Below are 22478 nucleotides of genomic sequence, written 5' to 3'. Positions count from 1 at the left end.
AGCTCTCCTCTGAAACAATGTTCCATTTGTTCAGCTTATGTATGTAGAGTTGCCTGTTTAGTAAAGCTGATGTAAAAACTTGATAATTTATTACTTCAATAGCAAAGGCACCTACTAGCTAATGCTACCTTTGGTCCTGGTACAACATGATCTATTTCCTTTACAATAAATAGGAGGGAACAATAGAAACTACGCACCACAGAAAAAAATTCTTGTTCAGACACAAGTACAGCATTGTTTCATAAACAGTAAATTTCAAATACAAAAACTTGAAAGTTTGTCAAAGTGTGATTGATTTATGCATAGACTAAATTTCATGTCTAATGGCTTTGTCTGCAACAGGAGTAAGTCTTTATGCTGAATATTCACTTTCAAATCTCAAAACACTTTAGAGAAATTCTGTGTTCTGTGATCTAATTTGCAGATCAGGAAGCCTAGACAATCAAAACAATCAAGTTGTTTGGCAGGTAAGTGGCTAGAATTAAACTGGGGATCCCATGAATCCCAGCATAATGCTGTAGTAACTTCTCTTTCCTAGTGTTGCGTCTACTGAAATGCCCTTTTCTATATTCTTCCTAGATCGGCCTCTTGGTTTTTTGTCTTGTTTTTACTCTTAGAACTTAATATCCTCCGGTTATTTCCAACCTGTGAACTAAATGATCAGTCTGTTGGTGACATTCTACCCTAAAATCTGCTGAAAAGTGAAGTACATATTTCAGAAATTAAAACTAGAAAGTAACTTGGTCGTAATCAGTGGATTCTGTCCACCACAGGTCTCCAGCAGGGGCATTGTTTGAGACTCCTGTGAATGTGGTTGTTGCTGAAGACCACAAGGATAGTCTATGAAAAGTCTTACACAATCCTACAATTTGAATATCTGTGGGTAATTGTCATGATATTACAGGACATGAATATTAGTGCTATTAATTGAATCATTCTTTTTTTTTTTTTTCTCTTTCTGCCCTGTGGCTTGGTAGCACCTTCCAAATCAGCCATTTGTGAAGAGACTGTCATCTCCACACATTAAAACTATGGGAGTAATGCAAGTATCATTTCATGTTTGGTCCTGTAGTCTAATTTTGATTCTACCCACTTTTTTTGGAAAAGGCTAACACTGGGAGGCTCTGTGGTTCTGTCCTTAGGATAAAAACACACCAAAGTATTATTTCTCAAAGTATTGGTTCTTAACAATAATAAAACCGCTTTAATGTACAGAAGTGTGATAAATAATATCTTGGGTCACTTACCTGTCACTGTGAAACTTCTTGTCTATGTTTGACCTTAGGCATAAAACTATTCAAAATTTTCTGCTCACGATCATTTTCCTCCACTATTTTCCTTATGAAGTAGCACAACATTGAAATCATGCATGTGAAAAAATAAATCAAGATTTTCCTGCAAGATATAGGAGAAAGGCATAACTTTACTTAATTTCCATAAAATATTGAGTTTTGTACCTTTTTCTTTTCAAATCTTCCCTTTTGAGTTTATGAAATTTATTTTGTAAGGCAACAATTTTGGTTTGAGTGGTATTCTTTAAAATTTTCCCTGTGCTTTTGAAAAAAAAGGGGGGGGGGTTAAAAAAAAGGGGGTGCAGAAGGAAGAGAAGGAAAGAGGGCGGAAAAACTTGAATGAGTGAGATGGAAGTAGGATCATTAAGTTATTCAATAGTCATAATGTTTATTAATGAAAATTTTATGTTGTTCTTTGAACAGAGTGTGGAATTTACATGTCTTGTGACCTCCTTGCTGGCTTTCAGCTGACATTTTCTGGAAGCTATGTTGATGATGCTTGTAAGAGTGAGGGAAGTGCTCTGAGGAGTGAGAATATTATGCAGTAATTAATAAAAGAATTTGAAAGGTTAGTAGGAGCCTAAGGAGATATCTCCTGTCATGTACAGTTATTTATATGTATCTTTCAGGGTATCAGCATTTCCAATCTTCCTGGGACTCCCTGTGATTGCTTTCAAAAATTATCAATTATGAGTCCCTCTCACACTTCAGTTGCAAACTCTTTTTGCTTTATCTTCTTAGACTATTAAAGAAACAAACAACATTAGATTAAAAAAAGAGAACAAAACAAAACAAACAAAAAAAACCCCAAATTAAAATAACTTCAGCATTTCCACTGTGAAATCTGTCACATTTCACCAAGTAATTCACTTTGTATGGTACAGGACTTGATTTTGCGCAGAGATTACAAACTTGAATGATGCCTAACAGTAGTCTGGAAAAAGTTTTCAATGAACATGAAAAGGCTTAAATCTAGTTTATTTTATCAGCTGTTACTTTCTCATGTATGTTTTATTTTAACAAATCTCTTTAACAAAGATAGCTCAGGAAGCATAAGCATTGTTCTCTCAGAGTAGTGTCAACCTCATTGGTCTGTATCTTTGGGCTGGGGAGAGAGGGACACTACTGAGACTTCAGGTACTATTTGAAGAATCAAAACAAGTCCTGGAAAACTGCAGTTGTCTAAAGGGTTTGGAAATTTTCCTCAGTGGATGGGACCTGTGTGGGATTTCCATTGGCAGCTTCAACTCCCTGAGGCCAAAACTAAAGCTGAGATATCAGAGAGTGGTAGATTTTTAAAAATCTATCTATTTATTTATTTATTTAAATAATTTCTTTTTAGTTTAAACAGCAAAATGGGCCACTGGAGTCAGCAATCAGCAGGCATGTTTTAGACCTGCCCGGGCATTGCAAACTAAGACAGAGCTGGCCTAAAAACTGACAGACCATCACTGGTTTCAAAATCAATTAATTTACACCTTACAGTTTCAACATCCTTTCAAAAACTATTGAATTATTGCCTCCTATTCACAAACACAGACTGGCTGACTCAACCGAGCTTTGCCATGTCCAGTTTCTCTGGTTTAAAGGAAGCAAAGTGAAGCCTGCAACCTGGATGACTTCGGAGCTAAGAGAGGAGATGTGTGCTCAGAAGCCTTTTGGTTAATTTTACAGAGACTCTGGCAGAATGTTTTATAGAGCAACCTGGTTGCATTACCCAAAAAATGGAGGAAAGAAAGCAACTGCTTTTCATAGCCAGGATCTGTTCTTCAGACTAGTACAAGAGGGGCTTAGTATCCTGTTTCTTTCCTTGATTCTCTATAAACATCTGGCAGGGATGCCTATGTTTTCACTCACTTAATTCCTTATTTCTTTATTTGGTCTGAATACAGTTGCATTGCAAAGATTTCCTGATGATTTCTGCAATCAAGTAAGTCAGTCAATAATCACTGTACCCTGCAACAGCTATGTATGGGCACTTGGTTTTATAAAGTGGCAGAATTACCTTGGATTTAACCTGGATTAAAACATCCACAGAGGAATTGCTGCCAGCCCTATTGCACTTCACCCATTTTTGGGGACATGTTCTGACTAATCGAGAGAGAAAATTTCTGGGTTTAGTTCAATTATGTCATTGCTCAAAACGTATTTTGCATTGTGTGGGATATAAAAAATATGTGTAAGGAGACAGGGAGTAGAGCAGGGTAAGGAATTCTTTGACGTTGCCCTGTCAGTGCTGACTGTCATCGATCTCACCTGCTCTTGACAGCAGTGGCACAACGTATTTGGATCCTCAGGAGCTGCACAAACAGCAAATCATAGAATTATAGAATAGTTTGGGTTGGAAGAGACCTTGAAGATCATCTAGGCCAAAACCCTGCTGTGGGCTGGAACATCTTCCACAGATTACTCAGAGTCCCATCCATCCTGACCTTGAACACTTCCAGGGCTGGGACACCCATAGCTCCTCTGGTCAACCCATTCCAGTGCTTCACCACCCTCGCAGTAAAGAATTGTTTCCTTACAGCTAAACTAAACTTAACCTCCTTTCAATATGAAGCCATTATCCATTGCCCTGTCATTATATGTTCTTGTAGCAAGTCCCTCTCCAGCCCTCTTGTAGGTCTTGCTAGGTGCAGTAAGGCTACTGAGTGCCCTGAAATGATATAGAATAGATTGGATTGAAACGGCTGGATGGATTGGATTGAACAGCCATGAACATGCCATATAAGGATCCATGCTGGACCGCCGCAGGACACTACCTGTGTTGGGACACAGCCAGGCTTTGCTGTCCCTGATCAGCCTCCCCCAGAGCTCCCCCACCCTGCCCATCCCTTATGTCTTAGCCCCCAGCTACAGTCTGTCCTTGCTGTGTAGGAGAAAGTTGAAAATTTGGACAAATTTACAGGGAAAAAAAAAAAATATATATATATAAATAAAATAAAATAAAATACGCTATGTAAAGCAGAAACTAGATAAATCTTTCTGGCTTTAATGTGAAAGATTGAAGCCTCTGAGAATGGAGATGCGTCTACAGCTGTACCCAAAGAGAGGGGATGTAGGAGATATGGGTCCATCTCTTTGGACATCAAAAAAGACTGCACTTCCATTTGGCTAATTTCCTCTCACTACCTCTTCATATATATCAGCATACTTACCTGTGGAATAATATGCCAAAGAAATTTTCCTTAAAGCTCAATGATAACAAAAATTTTATTGGGAAAGAGTTACTTTCAGCCTTGGAAACCCAATACTGACTTTCTCTGTTTAATCATCTTCACTAATTGCCATGTTTAAGAATTGAATTTTACTGTTAGTGTTGGAAAAATGAGTCTTGCAAAGTCCTTGCCAAAAAGGCTGAAAGGCTTCTTATTTTCCAGAATTTCTCCCTGCTTGTGCCTGTAATCTGTGCTTGAGTTTATCTGATAAGCAGCTCTCCTTAAGCCTTGGTTGTGAAGACTTGTTTTCCAGGCCCTGTATAATTTCTGTGACCCTCTTTTGAACTCCAGGATCTGATATCCTCCTCAAAGTACAGACACAAGTATGGCCAAGTACTTGCCTTATGAGTGTTGAGAATAACAGCAGTTGGATTACTCCCTTCTCGTTGCTTAGTAGTCTCAGGTTTAGACATCCTAAGAAAGTTGGGGGTTTTTTTGTCATTGCATAGCACTGACATTAAGCTTTTCAGAGTATCTTTTGTGGTAACAAAAATTCATAATGATCTCATTAAGGCACAGACTTTATCCTTAGTATTTATATGTTAGCAAGTCTGCAATTTTTCAGGTTTGCAGTCTCATGTTCACCTGGGGAATGTTGGAGCTTCTGTTCCTTTGAACAGACAACCTCATTAACTATATTTTGAAATCTCTTCAAAAAGAATTGAAATGAGAAGTTCCAGAATACCTATCCCAAATCTTCCAAAGGTGCACTCTACTCATAGAAGTACCCTATATTTCATTCATTGCCCCAGGGTTGGAAGAAAAAGGGGTCCTTCGCATGCAGGGCTTCGGCAAAATGATAACACATCTGGTGATGGAAACCAGAAAGGTAACTTGATATGTTTGGAGTTTCCTCATTTTTTAAATTTTTTTCTGTATTAATCTTTTGCTTTCTTTCTTTCTACTACAAGCAAAGAAGGATGAAACCCAGTAGATGCAAGGAAAACATAAAACTAAGAGCTAGAAAAATACTCAATATCACAACTCAGTAGGGGTAGTTTGGAAGAGCTGCCAGTTCAACCACTGTCGTGCTTATGTACAAAGAGAGGAAGCAGAAATAGGACTTGATTCCAAAGTCTTTGCCAAACTTTGCCAAAAATCTGGGTTATGAATCTGAGGAAATAGCTGATGTATGTTTTAGATTCTCTGTGTGCGAGTGGCAGCTGATAAATTGTTTGTTAAATACCAGGAGAATCAGTGACAGAACAAACATCAAATTTTTCTTTACACTATTTTGCTACAGCTAACAGTATTTCTTTATTTTCAATATATCCTTCCAGTTTATTGCTGAAAGGAATATAATTGCAAGCTAAATCTCAAACAAACCCTAAGTCCCACTAGCAATTTTGTACTTCTTTGCAGCATGACTGTCTTACAGCACCCATTTTGCCTTTGCTTTGCCATTTTTTTTATTTACCCATGTGTATAATATGGTATGGTGAGACTGAAAAGCACATCTTCAGTCAGTGTGCTGTAATACATAAGCAAGGAATAATTCTATGTGTTAATGTAGAACTGGGTGGGTCTGCAGCTTTAGAACTCCGAATGTCCAGGGATCAATAAAACTTCTCAGGAAGACTGCAGATTCACTACATTGTTTTCATATTTAGCTTTGAGATCATGCAAGTATCTGTACTGACACGTTGGTATTTTGAGAAAGAGGTTTGAATCAGTACTTGCCACTGTTGTAGAATTTTCTCCAAACTGTTATGTGAATAATTTCCTTCACTTGAACACGTTGCTGCTTTACAAGATAAACTATGCTGTATATAATATACATTTTGCACAGTATACTGCAGTTAGAGTTCCCAGATCTTCCAATATGGGGCAGCAGCTGCCAAATCCTGGCACAAGAGAGTCACTTATTTCCATCTGTGAAAATATAGTCCTCTTTTCTCTATGTAGAGAGAAGTTACTAAAATAAGCCACTGGAAATTGGAGGAGATGGAGTTTGTTTTATTCTTTTTTTTTTTTTTTTAGTTTAATTTGCTGGCAAGCAGAAGTAATGTGGTCCAGGAATGTTTCCATTTCTTACATTCTTTATTATGGTGAAACCTACATATTAATCTTTCATATGATGTAGTTTCTGGTCAGAACTCTGAATCATCCTTTAATTGCTGGAGGTGTTTTTTAACTTATCTGAGTTGTTTTTCTAGCTAATTCAGTGCTCAAGACCACATTTGAATTTCTTCCCAATTGAAACTGATGCTTTGCTCACTAGATGCCACTACGATATTTTGAAAGACTTCTGGAATGTATAATTTCTCCTCTCTCTTTGTGGAACTTTGCTCCACCATTGAATCATATTTATCCCACATTTGGAGATATAACATATATATATGAGGCTTCTGTATCTGAAAATATTGTTCTTCAGTATAGCAATTTAGCAAATTTCTCATACTTACTGACAAAGAAAACCTAATAAAACAAAATCAGTGATGATTTTGGCTGAATATTTCATGGTTTTGACTAGATTCTCTCACTAAGAAAATAGACTTCTAGCTTCAAATTTCTCCTGTTTCCTCCCATCCTCTGACAGTCTTTTCACATATGCCCCTATCTTTTATTTGCTTTATTTTCTGTGCTCAGTTTTATGCCCCTACGTAGCTTCATTCTTAACTACTCAGTTCTTCCCAAACCTGAAACACTGTGTGCCCCCAGTGCTGCATTCTGGGCTCTCTCTTCTGCTTTGATTACATTAAAGGGCCTGTCTTATGCATAATATTCATACATTGCCTATCAGAATAAACTATAAATAATAATACTAATCCTGACAGAGTGCCTGCTTTTGAACAAAGCACTGTTTTGTCTTTTTCTTTTTTTTCCTTTTTTAAGTCTGCAAAACACATTGCCACATTTTCCACAGGCTCATCTTGCACACCTATCAAACTTCAGCTGTTATACAACCAGTGTCCATTTGGTCAGCCAACAGTAGAAATGTTTTTGCTGAGACCTACACTGAACTCAGCATAATAGCAAACAGGTGGTCAAATTAGAAGAAAAACAAGTTTAAAAAAAAATCAGTGAGTGAAGCAAATAAATATTCAGGATCTTAAGTGTTGATCAGAGAGTAGTAAAAACTAGCATATATGGATATAAACTAGCATATATGGATATGTACTTGAAGATATATATGTATGTAAATGATATCATATATATGTGATATAAACATATCCATATAAACTAGAATTTATGGATATGTGTTCAAGGAAAGAGCCATCAAAGCAGTCCATTTCTTGTGGGAAGGGTCACTGATGATGCTGAGAGGAAAACTCAGTGTGAAAAATACCGGGGGGGAAATTCAGATGAATATTATTTGGTCATTTCCTGTTTTCATTTTACTGATGGAAATGATGTGAACTTTGGTAAATGTATGTAAATGTATTTAGTTGGTAAAATGAAGTCCAAACTGCAGTGTGCTGTTGGAATTTAAGAATTCATACTGCATAATAGTGCTGCTTCTTGCTGAGTGGCAGAAGAGTAGCACGGGCTTACATCTACCATCTACCTGGGTGGGAGTTGTTGCCAAAACAGAATATAATCATGAACAGTCTCTGTTTTACAAAACCCTTTTACAATATACATTTCATCTGACTGAGCAAGCTTTAAACTTTCTTTTTTTTTTTCTTTTCTATGAGTGCTGAATGGTAATAAAATTAGAAAGGAAAACAAATATTGCACAAAATAGTACTATTATAAATTATCATACATATATCCCAAATAAGCACATTGCAGAAGCATAATAAATGTGCCTGTAGCATATCCAAGATCAAGAAACAAATCACTAACAACTGAAAAGAAAATTCTGACATACAATAATTTCTAATGGCAATGAATAATAAATATATTATTTTTGCAGTAGAAATAATTCTAATTTTGGCATAACTGTAAGATTATTCAATAACTGTATACATTTTTACCAAGTAAAAATCATCCCAAGGGGTGGACCTGAAAAAAAATCTTCATTTGCTCTATTATGGAACCATATTAAGAAGTAGCCATAAAACTGAACCTTCACAAGGCTTCACTGATGTTTGTTTACACAAGAAACATCATGAAAAGTGCTTAAACTCAGCACTTTGGCTGCAGCAAATGGACCTACCCTATGTTCAGACTGAAAAACTTATTATTTATAAAGAGCAGTGATAAATGTAGTTAACTGTTTATTTAAATATTAACATTAAAAGTGTTTAACAAAAGGAGAGGAATCAGGAAGCTCAGTTAAAGTTGCAGATCTGTTCTGAAGTCTCAGCATTGTTCCTTTTATTTTTCTCAACAGCATGGGTTCAGGATGGAGTTGTTAGGTTTAAGTTAGAATTTCCTGGCTTTTCTTTTGGTTTGTGTTAAACCTCAGTATTTTTAAACATACTTTCATAAGGGATTCCACTGCTCAATTCTTCTCTCTTTTTCCTTTTCCCCCAAGGTCTTTTTATACATATGTAATCATTTTACAGATGGCATACAACAATTAGAAGCAAACTCCACTCTATCCATTCCAAACTAAATTTAAATGTTATATTATTTTCTGTATTATTGTTTCAGTGATCTTTCTGTATTCAAATCATGTTGAATATTTTGAGGAAAAACTTAAAGGAAAAAGAAAACAATTTTGATTTTTTTTCATGCTCTCTGGAAGATCCAGCTCCAGGCTCACTTCTGCAGATAAGAAATGGTGTCTGGCTTCCTCTCTTTTCTGCTATCTGCCTGCTACTGCTCTATTATTGCATTCTTCACCTTCAGTGGCAGCACACAGTTTCTGCTTCTCTTCCCTCTGAGATCCACTATTGTGAAAGGTACTAGCTGAAAATATACAAATTATATTATCACAGGAGTTTTGAGTCCTATTTTCATTTCAACAGAACATTTATTCTTAATTGTAAGAATTGTATTCTTAATTGTATTCTTAATTGAATATGAGGAGTCAATACCAAAATGTTACTTTTGAACTTGAGTCAAAGTTAGGGTTTTTTTTCTTCTTTTTGTAAGAAGACTATAACTGATCTGATTATTTTTCTTTATTAATTGGACTTCTTTGTTTGATTTTCTTATCTATTTAGTTTTGATTTCTCCAGCTTCCACGGATGAGCTATAATGATGAACTGCAGTTCCCTCACTTTCCTTTTGCTAGCCCAGATCATCCTCTTGTGATATGTTAGGCTCTTGTGGCTGAGCTGTCTTAGATCAGTTTTGCAGTAGTTTATGAAATCAAAAGCTGAAGTATGGGAGGGTGACTCTGAAATGAGTCAGTTACAAGCTTCATATTTCTTGAATAATGTTTCTGTTTTAAGGCTGTTTCAAAAATCGTGTAAAAGTAATGGAATTTGGCTTTTATACATACTCTCAGTGCAAGAGAATACACTGCCATTACACATGTATTTCACAGGCCCCACTTTGAATTACGTGCATGAAGAAGCAAACAGGTGCTAGTGGAATCCTCCTTGACACTCCCTGGTGCTGTGAGAATGGTTGTCTTCCAAACATCACTGTTCAGGAGAGGGCATCTCTGTTTCCCATTCTGGTTCCAGCATTTGTTCCATTTGTCCTGATCACCTTTTCAACAATCTCCCCTAAACTGGAAAATCCTGAATATTTTGGACATTAATGAAGAAATAAGATTTTTAAGTGCCTCAACATCTATGGTGTGGGATATTCAATAATTTGCACTCCACATTCAGAGTTACTGTGGAAACATTATTTTCAGTGGTGCTTTTGGTGATAAACTCCTTTCTTCTGTGATACAAGTAATTAGTCACCTCCTAGAAGTAGTTTTGAAAAAGTTAGTTTTCTTTTAATAGACAATAATAAAAATGAAAATTGTCCTATTTTTAATGGCTTCTTGACTTATGAGTTATTCTATTATTCCTGTTTTACTTGTGTATTAACCATGAACTCTAGAGCCATGCATTATTTAATGTGCCAATATTGTGTAATTTTTCTCAGGAGAAATTTAATGGCATATATTTTTTAGAATTAGAAATGAGTTCACCATTTTTCTCCAGCAGCAGTTTTCACTTGAGAAGTGTAAACATATTCTGTGGTTACAGTTTCTTGATAAAATAATATAAATACAAAGCATTCCTTTGTGGAGTCGATTTGTGGAATTTTCTTGCTTTCTATTATTCTGGGGTGTGTGTGCACCATGGGGATCAGAAATTACCCATCAAATAGATGGATAAGATTATCCCCAATTCCTGTTTAAGGGAGCTAAGCATGCAGATCCTTTGGATGTTTTCAGAGATTTCAGCCAAAGTGGGTATGTGGTCTAACTTTATTACTGTGGGAAAGCCACAGGCAACATTCTTAGTTGTGTAAACTGATCCAGTAAATTCAGCTTTGCTGATTTATGTTAACTGATGATCTGACCCAATGTTTAAAGGATATTAAACATATCAGACATACAATAAAAAATAATTGTTGATTGACTGTTTCTTACAGAATGCAAACATACAGAATGGGCATTTAAGATTTTTGTAGTCATTCAATATTTTAAATGATCGTTGAACGCAATAGAGCTTTTCTAATCTTTGCCAGCTCAGGATCTGACAAAGAGTTCTGAATGCTGCTAAGATCATTTGGCTCTTTCTGTTTACTGCAGTATAGCACAAGGGCAGTAGGACAGTTGGCAGACTTAAATGCAACAAGATTACTATAAATAAAAAACCAAAAATCATTTTCAGCGCACATAATTAATTATTGGAGAGTATCCTGCCCCTCCCAGATTTTAAGGCAAGTAAGTTAAGATTATAAAATTGCTTTGTCCAGAATAAAAATAAAAAGCAGTCCTGAATTCTTCTGTTTCACTTCCTGAGCTGACCGCAAGTTTCTGCATGCTAGGTACATGCTTTTTGCTAGACATAGTGTCGCTTTGTTTTCATTATGGATGAGTACAATGGTGGTCAGAGGAAGAAGAGTCTGTTTTTCTTTGAAACATTTGACACTTTTCCCTGTCAGAGGAAATGATCCTGGCGCAAAGGACTCATCAGTCTGACCAGAATTAGCAATTTCCAAACTATTAGGTCAATGAAGGGATTTGCTGGATATCAATTCCTTAGCCTTTTAGGCAGTTTAAAAAGACTGTTCTGGCATTTCTCCAAATTTTATATTGTGCCAGGAATTTCAGCCTCCAGCCTTTCACTCCAGTTCACTGGAGTTTACCCAGTGATCATTTGATGTTGATGTTTTGCTTTGACACGGTGCTAACATGATGTGCTGAGGATGGAGAAAATATCAAAGAGCACAAAAAACTCCTTTGCTGTTTAAAAATATTTGAAACCAAATCTAAACTTTGCTGATAGCTGAATCCTTTCTTTTTGTGATTTTTGGAACAGATAGGCTTTTTATCCAAACTATTTATCCTAATCAGCAGTTGGAGGAGAGGAATGTTAAATAAACTATTTTATTCTGATTCTTTCTCTGGATGTTTACCAGGCTGTTGACAAAGGCCAGAGAATGTTTAATGACTTGGTGGGGAGACTTGAAACAGAAGTGGGGATCACACTGGATGCTCCTTATTTGCTTTCTTTCACAGTGCAACAAAAGGGAAATGATGACAGACCACCTCTTGATACCCAGTTTGATTAAGAAAATTTATCATGTTCCTTGTCATGAGTTCAAGTCTCCCACATTGAATAATATAAACATTCTCAAACAGAGCCAGAAATAGGCAGATAAGACTCAGATGTCTCTACCAGAGAATCCTATTCGGTCTGGAAACGTGAACATGACCTCAAAGTAACTCTCATGTAGGACTAGGGAGTATTTAAAAGTACTTGAAAGCCCTTCTCCCTGTGCAATCAACACAGGACTCCAAGTCTGGTGAAAGGAAAAGTGGTCTCTTCCATTTCTGAAGTCTGAACATTCCTTGAGTTGACAGTAATCAGACACATAATCGGGAACTCATTATTTCCTGGAACTTTGAATTTATTTTCATCCTGTCAATTCTCATATAGAGAATTATGCCCCAAATTAGAACAGCATTCTGGCAGTCACATTAGAGAATGTTACAAAGGAGATAAAAGTGACATAGAACAAAAGTATATTTCAAGACTGTGTCATCAGATTTATCTTGTAAAAGCAAGGAGATTATTTTTTGACAAGAAGAGCTACATATAAACAAAAAATATACACATTTTTTATTTAAAGAATTTGTTTGGTTTGTGATTTTGCACACTTCTGAGCTTACACTGCAGGACATAACCAGGAAAAATTTCTTTAGTGGCTTACTCACAGAAATCATATATTTTAGTAGCATGTTCTGAATGCATTTATGATAAGCAATAAACACCTTTAAGAAAAAATGGTCAAAATTTGTACTCATATTTGTATTTATACGGAGTATTGAATTCCATGTTTGTATGAGTTTTCCAGGGAAGAAATGAAGAGGAAATCAGGCATCAGGGTAGTGTAGATTTTGTGTCATCCAAACCTGGGTTGCTGTAGTAACACTCTAGAATGAGGATCTCCCTGTCTCAAGTCATGACAATGCCCACAAGTGTGACATAAAGTAGAATTTTTCCAGCTGAAGCCAAAAGGTTTTAGACTTTTGGTATAGCCAAACTGTGTGTTGAATTTTAGAAAACCAAGAAACAGAGAATGGATTAAATTCAGTGAACAATGTGGAGAGTCAAATAGTTTCTCCAGTCCTAGAATTAAGGCTTAGTGTCCCAGCCCTTCACCTCTGATTCTCATTCCAGGGTAGGTAATAAATAATGTGCTTGTTTGGCCAAGTGGTTTTCTTCTGTTTGGCAATTTTAGGATTCTCACTGTGTATTGTAGACTGGCTTTCCACAGGTTGATTATATTATGATTAGAGTAAATTCCCAGGAAGAATTTTCAGCATATTTTGGTAGCAGGAAAATCTTTATAGGTGGGTAGTAGAAAAATAACCTTTATTTTTATACAATACATATGGTAGACATGTGGCAGAAAACAAAAAATGACAGGGGATTTAAAACACCACCAGAGCAAATCAAAGGCACGAATTCAAATGAAGCAGACGGACTTAAGGTGTTAGTGAGAGTTGGTATGAATCTTTAGATAAAAATGATATAATAATTTTGCTTACTAGATGTCTTCTATTTTATATGTGGGGTTTTTACAATAAAAGATATATCTCGTCCCTGAAAAAAAAAAAAAGTTTAAAAAGGCACACAATTCTTTAAATAAAAAAAAGTTCTGAAGGATGGGTCATAGCTGAAATCTAAGACATGAAATTTGCTCAGTAAAATGACTGATAGTGCATTCATACAAAAAGTATGTGAGAGTATCTGAAAAGGTATTTCTATGGATAATATTGAATTGTTTTGTTTGGAAACTTTTAAATCTGTAACTGTTCAGAACTTTGACCTAGGGGTGAGAGGTCAAACAATAAATATGGTTAAATGGTGAGCATTTCTGGTCTGTGGATATTTCACCTTGAGATGCTTTTCTTTTAAAAGTACCTCTGTATGTGTATGTTTTCAGATATAGTTATTTTATCATATTCCTTAATTCAGTATCTGAGCACCCTCAATAAAACCATGAGCAATAGCATGAGGTTGATTTTCGGGTTTTTTTCAGATCTCATTCCCAGAGGGAAAACTATGTTTAGATTTATTTTAGTAGAGCTTCTTTTTGTTTGTTCTTTTGTGTTTACAGATACAGCTATGGTTTTACAAGTCCATCTAAAAGAAATGTTCTTTGACCTTGGAGCAAAAGGTGGTGGGATTTCTAAAGTTTATTATTTGATGAGTGGGCCCATTTCGCAGTTTTGAAAGGTCTGTGAGAAAATAATGTCTTTTGCCTAGATAAACACTTTTGTTACTGTAGAGTGCAGCACTGTTCCAGACAGCTTTTAAATGCAGTCTTCACTCCAGACTTGAAGCAGTTTTACAAATGCCCTGAGACACGGACATTGGAACAGCAGCTCTGAGATTGATGTAATGATTTGTCATAACGAGTTTCTCCATGGTGACTTCATGTTCTGTGCCTGAAATTTACCTTAAGCTGATGCTCCAGCCAAGGCAGGATTTGTATTGCATATTTAGATTTAGACTGAACAGTATCATCTTTGAGACACTGTTTTAATGTTTGAGAAAATGAAGGAATTTTCGTCTTCTTTCTGAGCCTGTTCCAATCATATATATTCCATTTTTTTTAGTCTAGGCTATTTAGATTCTTAACATGTTTCCAAACATCAGTGATATAGGCTATAGAGAAGAATCTCATTGCTGAAGAAATAGTTTTCTGGTAACAAGTACTTCATGAGTCAGCAGTGACTTCAGAATTTCTTTTTCTCCTGGGTAGGACAGGAGATCAAGGTTTGGAGTCTGGATTCTTATTTATCATTTTACATTTATTGACAGCCCTGTAATACAGGGAAAGGAGTGTAGTGTCATCATGAGTTCAGCTGGAAGATATCCATCTCTCTTGTTCGACATCATAAGAAGTTAAGGCCTATTTGGTATTACAGATTGTGTTGGTCCAACAAATGGGTTAAGAACAAGCAAGTGTTTTTGCAAGAAATGGAAACATAGGGGCATAATGGATGAAGCTTCCTGGTTGTCAAAACAAATTCACATTGGATTGCAGATAGATTTGAGGTTCTTATGTATAAATACAGAAATATTGGCTCTTGTGATAAAAAAAAAAAATTAGGAAAGTTGCATTTTTAAAAAATCAGATAAACCTAGGGAAAAAACGTCAGTGAAAAGCATTGAACAAATTGTAATCTCACAGTAATTGGCCCAGAACCTGTGGATAATCATGCAATTATTACCCATGTTAGCCAGGACCAAACTGTTCAATGGGATTAGATAAAAACCACAGAATTATAGGTTGCATGAAAAATTTGGAAATGCCATATGTGGTTTGGGCATCTGTATTGTGAGTAAATTGCAAGGGGAATAGAAAAATCAACAGGAAACTAAACTGTAGAAGTCTTCTCCAGCTAAAGATTTATTCAATTGTTCAATACACTGTACCTACAAAAGTAAACAAACACGTAAGCTTTTAGAGCAGGTGGCACTGCTCTGTAAGACAGAAATTATGTGCCAAGTAATACATTTAAGGTTGTTTCGTGCAGTAATTTCACTGGAGGTATGAATATTTCTGACATGATAGTGGTCTGATGACAATGTGAATAAGCACATGATCCCATATTCTGTTGACATGCACTTTAAAGACATAAGGCAAACATTTAAATCAGAGATAGAAGTGTGTGTATGGGAACAATTTTCAGCTCTGTAACTCCATGCAGATTTTGTAATAATGTTCCTTGTTATCCATCTGTGTGTAAAGCTGCAAGGTCTGATACACCACTGCAGCATCAACATAGCATGGCACAAGCAATTATATTTGGAACTTAAGACTGCCATTTTGACTTAAGTTTTGGGAGGGATTAATGAATCTAAGAAACATAAAAATGGAGTACAGCAAAGCGATTTTGATCTATAACAGGGGGTATACATCAAACACTGGCAACTCGTGTGGTGTTAATCATCAGAAAACTTTGGGGTCTGGAAGGCCTGCTGTGCAGTTACACGGAAGTTAATGGGATATGAATATGCATAACTGTCTTTTGCACCTTGGCATGTCTTTTGCACTACTGTTTGTTTAAATTATTTTTTTATTCCTATTTTTCTAGTTGGGGACAGTAGGTTTAAAGGGCATTACAGCAATATTGGCATAGACTATAAAACTTATCAGATGTTCACTGCTTATAAACACAATACACTCCCTCTCTTACTCTTTGATCTTATAACTAGCAAAAAAAAAAAAAAGGGAAATGACACTTCGAACCTTTTGTTTAAGGCCTTTAATTTTGCTTTGTAACACACTCAGATTGCATGCTGCTGTGTCTACTTAGTAGATCAAGAAACTGTGGGACAGCAGTATTAAGTGACTTATCCACGTTGCAACAGAGACTCAGTGGCAGAAGTGGAAACAGAACCCAAATGTCTTATTTCTCAAATCTTTGGTCCAAGATATCAGATTCAAGACAAAAAATCAGACAAAACTCAGGAGCTTGGCTTCTTAGGAAATGGGTAATTTTGTTCAGAGATCCTTAGGCTCACAAGTAAGTTTGTTTGTCATTCAGGTGCCAAGATAATAAATGAGACATAAATCATAATGCAAGTCTTACATTTATATGATTATTTTTATTGGAAAGTACAAAAACCAAATCAAACTTTACAGGGAAGCATGTTAGTTTCAATCAATTTTTTTTCTCAAGAGAGATTTTGCAGGTCTAAGATGGAATTTCTAGTTACAGAAACCCAAGGCAAAAACAGTGGATGTGATGATGGCTAAATGGTTGGGGTATTTACCCTCAGTTTAGGAAAAAACACTCAATCTCTGTAACGTCGATTCATTATGGTGATTTGGGTCTGCTTCTTTTACATCATCTGGGGACACTGGTTATTCTGGTGACACTGTCTTGCTGTCTTCTCTCAAAACTGTATGAGATGTGTTTCAAACACCACATGCAAAAACCCTCAGGTTGGGTTTTGTTTTTTTTTCTTTTTTTTTTGTTTGTTTTGTTTTGTTTTGTTTTTTGTTTGTTTTGTTTTTGTCCTTGTTTTTAGGTTTTTTTTTCTTTTGTTTTTGTTTTGTTTTTTATTTTGCTATGAAACTGTCCTTTCTCACACAGCTTCTAATACAGATGCTTGAGTAGTCTGGTAGTAACATGTTAAAAGTTCAAAGCCAGCAGTGATCTAAATCATCATTCTACAGCCTATACAAAATATCTGAACCATCAAGACCAGGTGTTTACAACACAAAAACCATTACAGTAAATGCAACACGTTTCCATTAGTTTTTGACAGTTTTACTAAAGCAGCCAAAGCCAGAATGGAGTTTGAGCCAGAATATTCTGCTTTATTGTTGAGATTGCCTGTTCTCTTCAGGTCAGAAGTATGTTGCAGCAGAAGGCAGAGGCTAAGCTAAGTTGTGATGTGGAGAGAGGAAGGAGGAGTGGAGCTCTGCAAACCATATGACTGTGTGTGACCCAGGGTTCACGGTGTGCTAAGTGATGCTCACTGGAGGGGAAAAGGAATGAGACAGCACTATATCCCTCCTAAGTTTCCACTGCAGTCTACCTCTAGGAAGAGGACTGCTTTGTGTGTTTGACAAAGACTTCTAGCCTTCACTACTGTTGATTATGTTATTGTTTTAAAAAAGTAAATTCTTTTTTAAAAAGAAATTGTTTGTGCTGCGTTCACAAACCCAACTTTGTAGTTAACATATTGGGATGCTTGGACTGGGGCCAACTCTGTATTTTACTTTCTGATTTTTGGAGCATTATGTCATGGTGAAACCAGAGAAAGTGTGTAATAGATCCATCCCCTTGTTATCTGTGATCTTACTAGTTCCACAGCTTGCAAATCCTCCAAATTAGGTTCACATATCAGCACTTCAGTAGTCTCCAGCAGCATCAGCTTGACACAACATAACAAGACTTCTGATACTGAAATAAATGGCCACCCTTCAGCAGCAATGGTATAAACTGGATTTTGCTCTCTTTGATGGGTGAATAACATCTGTTCAAGTATTACAGGAGTTATTTCAAATCCTCCCTCTATTTTTCTGTATGTTTGTTTATGTGTATTAAAGTGTCTGTGAAGTAAATTTGTTAGTGAATGCTCTCTTTTGCTGCAGAAAATTTGGGCCAGCTGAAGACTAATATCAAGTGCGGAAGTGCTAGAAATCTGTACATATAATAACATTGCAAATGTTCCTATTCAGAAGTACAGCAAATTATCACTATGCTTTTACAGATAACATCGGCTTGGGTCTCCCCGTGCAGGAGAACTGCAAGTAATAATTTTTTTAATGGCAAGATTGCAGACAGCAGTTTGAGGAGGCACAGTGAGCACAGGATGAACAATCCTCTTCCTGCAGCCCTTTGCCTCATTTACAGGACACCTTCTAAGTCGTGCAGCAAGCCAGGCCAGGCGAGGGACTGAAGGACAATGGGCTCATTCAGTGCAGAACACTGATCCATTTCTGCATCACCTTCCACTCTGCACAGCGGATGAAATGGGGGGGAGGGAGGCAAGATGGGGGGGAGTCTGTGAAAAAAAATAGTGTTCATGTTGTGTAATTAAAGATTGTATGATAATGTACAGGCACAAGAGAACTCTAGTGCAGCTGAAGAAAACACTCTTGATTTGAGGATTTCTTAATGATTGCATGTGAAATGTCAAAAATACCAGAATAGGTGCTTTCTAGTAGTTTTTTTTAATTTTTTTTTTTTGGTAAGGTGTATGTATGCCCATTTGGAAGTGGCTGTTCTTTACATTCATATGGAGTTGACAGTAATTTTAATGTTTGAGATGATTAAACTTGAACAGGAGTTTCTATGTCAGTAAATGTGGCTTTCTCAAAAGAGAAATTTTAATAAGAAAGTGTCCTCTTTTTTTTTTCCCTCTTCCCCATTTCTGAAGATTTCACAGGAGATGGAAATATTTCAGCTCTGCCAGTGTTTAATTTCTGTTTCAGCATAAGCTTAGAAATGACATATAAAATTTGTTGCTTTGGATCTTTCATGCTTTTCCTCCTTACAGAAAAGATGCTGTGCATATGGACTATGTTTTCCATACTGCATGGCAGTTAATCCCTGGGGATGCATGCTAGCAGAGAGAATAGATCCTTTTATTTCAGTTTGGATTTGACAGATCAGATAAAATACATTGATTCAAGGATATTAAAATAATTCAGCTAAAAATCTGAAAAGAGAAAAGATAATTTTTAAACTTTTGTCTCAGTTAACTATAAAAATGATTATCAGAATATCTGACTTTCCCCTAGGGTGGAAAGTTTTATTATCTATGCCATTTACAGATTAGGTAAAGCAGATGATTGTATTGCAAATTCTGATTAAGACATAACATCTTATTTTCTTTTTTTTTTTTAATTATTTATATTTTTTTCAGGCTCTGTGTGTGGTCTGGACATGGCCTCAGTAGAGCAGAGACTTCGAGATTTGTGCCAAGCTGTGCAATGTTATGGTGGTCTGATGATATGGGTTGCTGCTATTTTCTATTTTAATAACAACTGTTTTCTTTTAACATTATAAATCTGGCAGTTGTTAGTGCTTTTAATTGAACTTTCCATGAAGTGTGAATGATAGGTGGAGCTGGCACAAAGGATGATCCAGAAAACCTTAATGACATTAATAGCAGGGCTGGGGTTTATTTCTCCTGCAGAAAATCCCTTCTCTATGACCAGCCAATAGACCCAGAATTTGTGTGTATGTGTCTCCTTCACCACCACAGGCCTTAATACTTTGTATAATCTGTTTCCTTTTAAATGCTGCTTTAGGCTTGAGTTCACATGTCTTTCCTTAGCTCATACTATTTTTGTAGCAGTGCCAACAGCCTGACAGCAGTTTTAACAAAGAATGAATGGGGTTAAAGGACCCAAGTAGTGATACGTTGTTTTGATGACTGTTCCCCGTAGTTTTGACTGCTGAGCAGTCAGTTATTGGTAGTTCACAGAAAAAAACAACAATTGAAATTCAGATTATAGGCTTCTCATTAATTGCTGTAGTCTAATAGTGAAATACTTCCTTTACAAGGGTCCCTCCTCATAATGCCACTATCACAAAGATTACTCCAGTCTGAGTTATTCCAGGCTCACCCACCCTAGATGAATTATGTTACAGAGGTCGCACTTGTTTCAAATGTACATGGTTCTAGCCTGCACTGTGGTGTGCCTACTGGCACAGCAGCTGCAGCTCCCTGAGTCAACATGTGTGGGAAGAGACTTGGGAGCCTTCTCCAGGACAGGCCAGTGAGCTCTCATTACCCAGCCATCTGGACCCCAGATTATTCCAGATGTGACATGTGCAGTAAAGGCTGCCACACAAATACGTGTTATGAATTCAGCTCATTTTATTTTGAGTTATAGAGTTTTGAATTCGCTCTGTTCCTTCATCTACAATAAACAAACACATGTGTATGTGTATACACACACATTACTGCCTTTATTTTCTGTACCTACCTCCTCATTCACTCAGCCCAAAAAGCTCCACTGAAATTTCTCCTATGGAAGTCCATCATTCTGCTTCTGCATGCTTCACCTCTGGGAGATTATTATTTCCACTCTTATCTCATCCTGGTTCTTCTGGCTTGCTTGACTTGCTTCAGCGACATTTACAATGTTCCAAGAAGATGATTTCTCTCTTTATCATGAGTGCCATGACTACGTGGGGAGAAGGGGGAGCGGGGGAGAAACCTGGCAGTTTAAGAATGGAAAACAATTATACATCATGCACCCTGTATCCTTTAAATTTTATATTAATGATTTCTGTGGAATGAAAAGCCAAGTCTTTGAACAAAGAAATATATAACAAGCTGGGACAAGTGTGGTGAGGCAAATGTTCATGTGGAACAAATATTTCTATAAACCAATTCAAGAGCACAGGAGAATTTTTAAGGGACTCATTTGCAGGACATAAATGTTGACCTTATGTAGTCTCTATGTATGGAAACCTTCCTGAAAGCAATACTACAAAGTACAGACTTGAGTTGAGGAATTCATTTATATAAAGAGTTGACCCCTGAAGTCTTATTTTACCTTAAGCTCTGAGGTACTGGGATAAAGGATAGTTTGGGGTTAACCACGGTCTGAAGTCTCAACTGAAGCACTCAGCCTGGAAGATTAACCTTTCCAAACTCCTTGCAAGTACTCAATGGAGGATACAGAAACATCTTGGCAAAAACTGCCTGACAAAAACTGCCCGTCCTCTACTCACTGCAGAAATATCGGGGAGGCAGAGAGGATCCTAAGTCAGTAGACTAAGGTATGTAGTGTAAAATGCTTCTGTGATGCCACACTGTCTTCTGTCACTTCCTTTTCTTTTTTAACAACAAATTAAATTATATGAAGAGGTAGCAAAGAGTTTTGGGGTTTTTTCAGCTAGGAAATAAGCAACAAATATGGCATTGAATATATTTTAGATGAGCCCTCTCTAGCATAATGCCTGCTGTACAGTTGTCTGAAACTGTGAAGGAATAGATACCTAAACCCATGCATTACTCCAGGAAGAACCTGGTACAATGCCCTTTACATGCCTGGATCACCATATGAAAACAATCTCTTACACTAAGAAGGACACTAAATCTATTTAATTATATTAATTATTTACAAGTTCATACATCTTCAGACTCTTTTTATCCTAAAATAGTAACTGGAGTTGTTACTGGATCTCCAGATCCTGGCTCCCTGCTTTTTCTCTAAAATAAACACCTTTTGGGTTCTTGCAACAACATTTTTTTTTTCCATGTAGGCTTTTTACTTCCTTCCAGCTCCCATTCTTTCCTAACCTGGCTTTCATACTTCTTTTTGACTGGAGCATAGTGCTTTGTCAGTTAACCACATTTCCTCAGCATTTTTTGGCCCCCTTTCCAGTTAAGTTGAATGTAAATAAGTACAGATTGCCATTCCAGTAACTTCTTTTTATAGTCATAGCTTCTGGTGTCATGCTATAGTAAGGTCAGACGCTCTTTGAACTGGTATTGTCTCTTCACTTAATAGGTAACCTGGTCTGTTTTCTCACACCAGAAAAATAATAAGGTTGGTTTTCAGAAATTCCTTTAAAATATTACTTGAGCATCCTGTCTGGTAGTAGACATAAACCTCTTTCTCTGTGTTTTGATAGTCATCCAAATCTCTTTTGTCTCAGCCCTCTTGTGCATTGTTTTGGGAGTTTTCTTCCTGTGGACAGCTAAGCAGATTCATGTGGATCATCTCCAGATCAGTCCCTAGGTTTTGTTGCTTTACAGCTCCTAGTTAAGAAAGATTATAAAAACCAGGGTCATTGTTGTCTCTGTTCCCTCTTGTTCAATTTGGAGAATGTTTTGGCACACAGTAAGCTTCAGTGAATCCCAGCGATCTGGCACTGGATCTGGACTTTGCTTACTTTCTAACTTAGGCTTATAGGCCAGGAAAATGTTGTAATGTAGTTTCTTCTCTCCAGTTGTCCTTG

This window comes from Cinclus cinclus, chromosome 1 (assembly GCF_963662255.1).
Source record: "Cinclus cinclus chromosome 1, bCinCin1.1, whole genome shotgun sequence".
In the NCBI taxonomy this organism is placed as follows: domain Eukaryota; kingdom Metazoa; phylum Chordata; class Aves; order Passeriformes; family Cinclidae; genus Cinclus; species Cinclus cinclus.
This window is presented reverse-complemented; position numbering follows the sequence as displayed.